The following is a 7,468-nucleotide window of genomic DNA, read 5'->3' on the forward strand; positions in this document are numbered from 1 at the left end:
TTTTACGAAAACTTTTATTTAGTACCAAAAAAATGGTAAGGGTTCTGATGATTTCCTGAGGAAGGTATTAAGCATCTCGGGAAATCCGCAAATGCGGTTACCGGCGGATTTAAACATTTTTGGCTAAAGAGAGTATAATTTGTTAGAAAAAACAGGAGAATTAAGAAAATAGTTTATTTAACTAATTATTCCACTTAGGGAAAATATTTAGAACTAGTAAATTTGAATCATAAACTTTACTTAATACTTAACTATTTGTAATAGTTACACTTTGTGAAATAATTCAAATATTCAAATATTTCAAGTTTCAATGTTTAAACATATTTTTCCACATTACGATTTTAAATTGAATTCAACTACAGGATTAGACAAATACAAATTATTTTAAACCTTTGTTTTAATGGCTTAAAAAGCATAGAAAAATCTTTCAACTAAAATTTGAAAATTACTACTCTTTCTTCTTTGGATTTTTATTAAAACTAAGTCTGTTTTAATGAAAACGAAATTGTCATTTTGGACTTGCAACTGAAATGTGTCGAGCATTTAGTATTAAAAAAGGGGTCATCAACATATTTTTATATCTATTAAAAAAGCGTAACTCATTTGACACTTGAAAGCTGATTTTAGAACAAAGGCACAATGTAACAACTCAATATTCATAATCTCTATGGGGAAAATCATCTAAGCTTTAAAAATTGTTAGTGCAAAAAAACAAAAACAAAAAAACATATACAAAGCATAAAATAAAAGAGTCAAAGAGAATGGATTGAGCCTTATGCCCACGAGGCTACAAAATGATATGCAAAATATACACTGGAGAGGCCACATAACATCTACTACCCACACATGAGTATCTACGAGCCTCTAACTGAAGTACTGAAATCATAAGGACGGGACAGGACCCCACCATGCCCCAATATTTGCACAAAAGAATATAACAATAAGTGGCAACTCCGAAGTAGTGGAGTGCTCCTATATAGCTGCTGATAAAGCTCCTAGGCATCTGTGCCGTCTCCCTGTCTACCTGCGGGCATGAACGCAGCGTCCACAAAAGATAGGACGTCAGTATGAACAATGTACTGAGTATGTAAGACATGAATAATAACATCATAAAGAAGTAAGGAAACATGAGATAAGGAGATAACCTGTACTGCTAGCCTCTGAAGGCGGATATCATGCATGTGAACTTTCTTTAACATCTTTCATACTTACATTCATATATATATATATATATATATATATATATCATCATCGATGCTGCGAAACGTACAGCCCGATCCATCGTATCATGTATCATATATTGCTGCGAAACGTGCAGCCCAATCCATTTATCCATATACTCATTATACATCTATATATTGCCGCAGAATGAACGGCCCGATCCATTTATCCATTTATCCGGCGTCCGGACATCCCGCGTCCGGGATGATATTATAATATGCCAACTGATCAGGTGCCTATGCATATATAACGCCTCATCCTTTTTCCCATATCCCATGTATACATACTAATATATCCATGTACATCATATACTATACATAGCATGCATGAGAGCCCAAGTGAAAGCTACAACTTTATCTGAGTGACGTAAGGTCGGGAACCTCCGATTACATTATGAAATAATCATCATCGCTATGTCTCTCCTTGAAGGAACTAATATCATGAGGTGAGGCAACAACAAGAAATAACATCAACGAAATCATAAAGATAGGATTATCAAGCTCATAATAGCATCATTATCATCATCATTATCATGGAACATATCTCGTTTCTATCTCATAAGAAGCTCTTCAGAATCATGAACTTTCAACTTTTGGGATGTAAGAAGGTCATGGAATATATGGAAGGTAGTAATATAAGAGTCATGCCTTAACGAAAGAAAGGGACTAGCCTTACATACCTTTACGTCTCCTTAACGACTAAGCGTTCTCCTTCCAAGCTCACAACTCTACATTCAAGAGAATTTGCATTACGTTAGATCATTAGAAACATGCTTAAGACTAAGCTAAGGCGACTAAAAGCTAACAACAATTGGGTAGCATTTCCTTTGTTTCAACAACTTCCTCCACCTAATAAACAACTCCCAAACATCAATAATAACACCCATGACATCATAATCAATAAACATCTTCAAGTTAAAAATTATTCAATCCTCACAACTCCCTTTCAAAATCATCCACAACCATAGCTACAACACAACACCATACTCATCCTTCACATAATACTTCCTCAACAACATTAGCATCATTTATAACAAGATTATATTCATCTCATACTAAGAATCATGACTCAAATTAACTTACTACTCAAAATACCATAATTTCCATATTTGAGCTTATATTCCACTTTCTTCTCTAATCCAAGTCTTTCAACCACTCAATACTTTTAATAATGTGAAATAGATGTAAAACTCACCTTTTATCATGTAAGGATGAACTTTGGATGAATATACTTTACTTCAGAGAAGCCCTAACTTCAATACCAATAGAATTCTTGACTTCTATCAACCCTAGTGAGCCTCTTTTTCACTTGATTCTCTTGATTCTTAGTGATTAGTCCTTGATTCCCCTTGGATTTGTGTTAGTATGGTGTGGAGAATATTCTAGAGTCTTCAAGACTTGCAGAGAAAGTGGAAACTGAAAAATAAGAGCAAGGGTCATTTATTTATAACTGGAACTGGAAAGTTCCAGCGAGCGGTTCGACGAGCGGGTCAACAGTCTATCGACTTGCTCCGTTGACTTACGCTTGCAGATCTCTGATTGTAGAAACATATGGACGGTGCGCAGTGACGGTCCGTTGACATGTCGACTGCCCATCGACACAGACTGATGTCTGCAGAATTTCCTGATTCAGTTCAGATTGCGCCGATTCGATCCGTTCAACTTAAAATCCTGTAAATTACCAGTAATCCCTACTGATAAATTTGTGTACGGGGTAAGACACTATCTACCTTAACTTTCTCCAATGAGCTTTCTTCCCTTGCCTCAAATGTCTTTGGAATCTTAATTAGAATCATTAAGTATCCCTTTTTACTTATAGGGACATCATATACATCTTAACTTGCGTTAGTCTATTCACCGCACAACAACCCGAAATTCCGAGGTGTAACAGTATTTTCTGGTGTTCGGACCTGAAGAAAAATGCGGGATTTTATGTGGGGCTGTAAGCCTGACACAGAATTTGTGGAAGGTGGAGTCCGATAGACTCGGGCGGATGTCATATACATACAAAGAAATAAGGAAAGAATGAATTAGCAAGCGTATAATAATAAAGCGTTAATACTAACTTCATCTCACAATTATGCACTGAAGTAAAAGGGAATCTGATTTTAAAACAATATAAGAAAAAGAAACTGACTTGAGAACAACACATACTATAAAACTTTGAGATTAATAAATAACAAGGTTCTGTAAAGTGGAAACTACTTTAACACCATTGGAAGAATTACTTATTTTAACTAGTGCTGCTTTGAAATTATTAAACTCAATCAGATCAGTTTTTTAAAAGCTCAGATTTCGTAAAGTAAATTTCATGTAAAAAAAGGAGTCTTAAGTAAAACAGACAATCATAATTGAGTAAGGCTCCAATTATTAACCAATTTCCTAAAAGAAAAACAAAGAACAGGAGGAGGTGAAGGAAGAGATGAATTTTCCTTGAGTGGAACTAAAATACAGCCATGCCTTAATTGTTAGAACACACAAACAACTAATCTTTACCAATATGACCAATTTTGACAACAAAGTTTCCTTAGATGCAGGCCTCTGCAAGTTTGACAGACACTTAAGAAACGGGCTTTTCATCAAAAGATTTGAACGAAAATCATTCCAGTTAATAACAAAGATGGACACCCTTGCAATTTCACTTCCTTGATTCTACTCAAGAACTTGGTTTTATCTTAGTCACTTCTTTAAAGTAACAGAACTGGCTAAAACTTAATTAACTAAAAATGTTGTTGGATTACTAGAGGATTTGGAGGGAACACGAGAGACGAGATTGCAACTATATAGGATTTTAAACATCTATGTTTGGACCTAAAGATAATATCTTTTTTTTTTTTTGAAGAACGGGTAACAGTTGGACCTAAGGGTAATTTATAAATAGGGAAAATCTTAATGCAGGATCGTCATCTTATTCAAACTCATCAAGACATGAAAAAAACAGGAAGAGGATTCATAACAAATTTTCTTTTCGAATTTTAAAGAAAAGTTGGTTGGAACAAGTAAAGGAGTATTAGTTTTATCCTTCATATATATAAGGTTTAGGAAAGACAACTAATCCAGCTTAAACAAATAGAACTAAATTACTCTACAAGAGATTAGAAACATACAGAACTGAAAGAATAAGAAAAGAAAAAAAGACGAGAAAGAAATCGCAAACAACATTTTGGAAACTTATCTCTATAACAAGGCAGTTTTTTAAACCAACAAAATAATCAATATTATAATATGTAGACCATGAAACATGAGCTTAGATTCTCAAGTTTACCTCATTTCTCTGTAAACGAAATGCATATGTTCACTCAAACTCCAAGATCAAACTTGTCTGGTTATGACCAGTTATAAATCACAATAGCCAACATTACTAATTCATTATGCAAATGTGAAATTCCTAAGCTTAATCAGAGGAGGTTGTATCAACTTATTTCACTTGAGCAAAATCTCAAGATCAAAACTTTAGTCTAAGTATTGAAGCTTAAACTCGAAATTGATTAGCTAAGGTTATTATGAACCACTTTGAATCATACTCGAACACTTCTGCTAATGGAGATCAAGGGGATAGAGCAGCAAACAGTTTCTTAATCCACACAGAAACAATTAGTCAATACTCACTTTCAGGTAAAATTAAAGAATCCGTCTACACTTCTTTTCATTTAAAATCTGGAAGTAAGCACAACTTGCTATTGAAATCAAAATGACTTAAATTTTTCAGCGAAGAAACAACCACGACTTAACACTCGTGTTTAAACACACTCGCGTTTAGGTTAGAGAAATTGAAGGAAAAAAAAAACAATAAAAGAAATGGCACAACCAGTGGGGGAAGGAATATGTTCCCATCATGGAAGAAAACTGAAAGCGAACTAATATTCTCCCATATCAACACTAGTTAGTTATTCAGCATCCAAAAACGAGCAGAAAAATAAATGAAAGGGATAGGAGCAGGTACTCTCATTGTTTTAAAACACATGAAGCTATGAATTAACTTGAACTAAAACTCGATAGAGACCTTGTTTTAGAAATGGGGAAGGGGAAATGCCTTGTTCAATACTTCACCCCTAGATTTTAAGGACTAACAGTTTCAACATACCTTATTAAACAAAGTTATTTTTTTTTAATCATACCAATGGCGTAGGAAACAGATCTAAGCCCTTAAAAACTTCAACTTCAGATTCATTATGCATTCTAAAGCTTTCACACAGTGGAAATTTCTTTTAACATGACAATCACAGCAATTGAACTCAAACTAAACCTTTCAAACAAAAAACAGAACCAATCACATTAACACGACGTAGATTCAAAACTCCAGGAATATTCATACTTTACCTTCTTCTTCTTTTCATGTTTTAAAAGGAAATAACTATATATTAGGCACTAAGTTTGAACAAATGATTTCAAAATTTATAGCAACTAACAAGCACAACCCGACATTCATGATTCGATCTTTATACAAATAATAACCATACTTCAGATCAACTTTAAAAATCACATTAAACTAATACCTTGAGAAATTTATCTACATTCAAAGCAACTAGAATGCAAAGAGGAGAAAAAAAGATTTTTATAAACTGAAAAAGGTACTGGAAGAACACATTGAAATAACATAGGCGCGTACAAATTAATCAAATTACCAGGACCTTAACGGAATCAAAAGAGTTAATATTAAAGAGTGTTACCTTTGAAGCGTACAACGACTGAGGCTAAGTCGATGACGAATCCTTACTTTCACGGCAACACTCGAATTTTAGTATTCGAATAGAAGCAAGGCATGAGAGTTAATAAAGATGAGAAAAACAAGTTGAGAAATCAGAGAACAAAATCAGTAATTGTTTTCAGATTTTTGGGGAGATCAATATCTATATCGATGGTCACCAAGACCATGTATTTATACTAAAACAAGAGGGTATTTTAAATTTGAAAATCATCCAAGGAGGGGGTGAGGGTTTGGTTGAAAAGAAAATGAAATAAACCAACAATTACAAGAATTGATGATTTTGGTTGAAAAATCTGATATCGCCCATCAAATCCACGGATCCTCTGGGATTCGTCACGTTTTCTACTGATTTGAAGACTTTTGAGGCTGAATTCGTGTGAGAAAAGATGAAGGGAGCATGGATGGGAGAGGTGAACAGAACCTCTGACATGGCTAGAGATAGAGAAGAAGACTTTGACACAGATCGGTTTGAAAAAATGGACAAAAAATGGGAAAGGGGTTAGGGTTTCGGTAGTTGGGTCTAATGTCGTTGATGAGGGAGAAAGAATATGAGTTGAGGGGTGTTTTTGGTCAATTAGAGGGAGTAGGTCGGGTCTACACGATTTTTGTTAGGCTAGCCAATATAATTATTGGATTTGGGTGTGTTGAGGGATTTAAAAACAAACAAATGGGCTATTCTCTGGGAAATTAAGAGTTATAGAAAAATATAACTTAATTGAAGCTCAAGAATTCTCACTGCCAAGGGGTTTTCTTGCTCGTATGCAAAGTATTTTGCCGCTCCGCTTCACCGCCTAACAATTTCATAACTAAACTCATTTACCAACATGTATATAATTAGGCCGAATTTGGATTGAAAAAGAAATCCCTTTTGTTACAAACGTATCAACTTTATTTGCGATATCGCCAATTCGGACTTAAATCGAAATCAATTGTTTACGTTAAGACCCACGTTTTGTATTTGTGATGAAACTGCAATGAATTACATATCAATTAATTAATTAAGCTTGTTGATTTTAACGAAGTAAAATAATTATTTGCTAACGGACCAATTGTAATAATAACTCAGAAATTTGACCAATTTAAATATTTACGTATCTTAAAAACTCAAAATTTTTAGACGAAATGATTTTCCAATTAACTAAAACATTTTTTAACTACGAAAATGATAAGTAAATACACACGTAATATATATCATGATATTTCACCAAATGAAATGATTAAATAATACCTAAAAATAACTAAGAAAATATTTTTTGGTTTTACAAATGATTAGTCTATTTTGTTTTATAATTCAAGAAGCTCGACTGATTTATTAGACATGTAGAGGGTCAAAATTGGGTGTCAACATCGTACTTATCTACGAGCGGCTATAGGACATTTAGGAAACTTTCATTTCTTCCATTCCTTTCGTGCAACTTTATTCGAATTGGTATCTGAATTTTCTATCTTAATCACCCACGGAAGGTGGGAACCAATCCTTAAATTCTTATGCGAGCAGTTTTGTTATGAAGTGGCCTGCTATGGTACGAGATGTGTCATC

The 7,468-nt window shown here is 33.9% G+C and overlaps 1 long non-coding RNA gene across 1 annotated transcript; it reads right to left on the reverse strand.

Annotated features, from left to right (window-relative positions):
* Positions 1-653: 653 nt before the first annotated feature.
* LOC132050285 (uncharacterized) lies at positions 654-6,551 on the reverse strand. Its single transcript, XR_009413330.1, has 2 exons — positions 5,891-6,551; positions 654-1,024 (listed from the first exon to the last, which is right to left on the reverse strand). It is a non-coding gene; the product is annotated as an uncharacterized LOC132050285 (long non-coding RNA).
* Positions 6,552-7,468: the final 917 nt, after the last annotated feature.

Source organism: Lycium ferocissimum, chromosome 3 (genome assembly GCF_029784015.1).
Source record: "Lycium ferocissimum isolate CSIRO_LF1 chromosome 3, AGI_CSIRO_Lferr_CH_V1, whole genome shotgun sequence".
Classification (NCBI taxonomy): Eukaryota; Viridiplantae; Streptophyta; class Magnoliopsida; order Solanales; family Solanaceae; genus Lycium; species Lycium ferocissimum.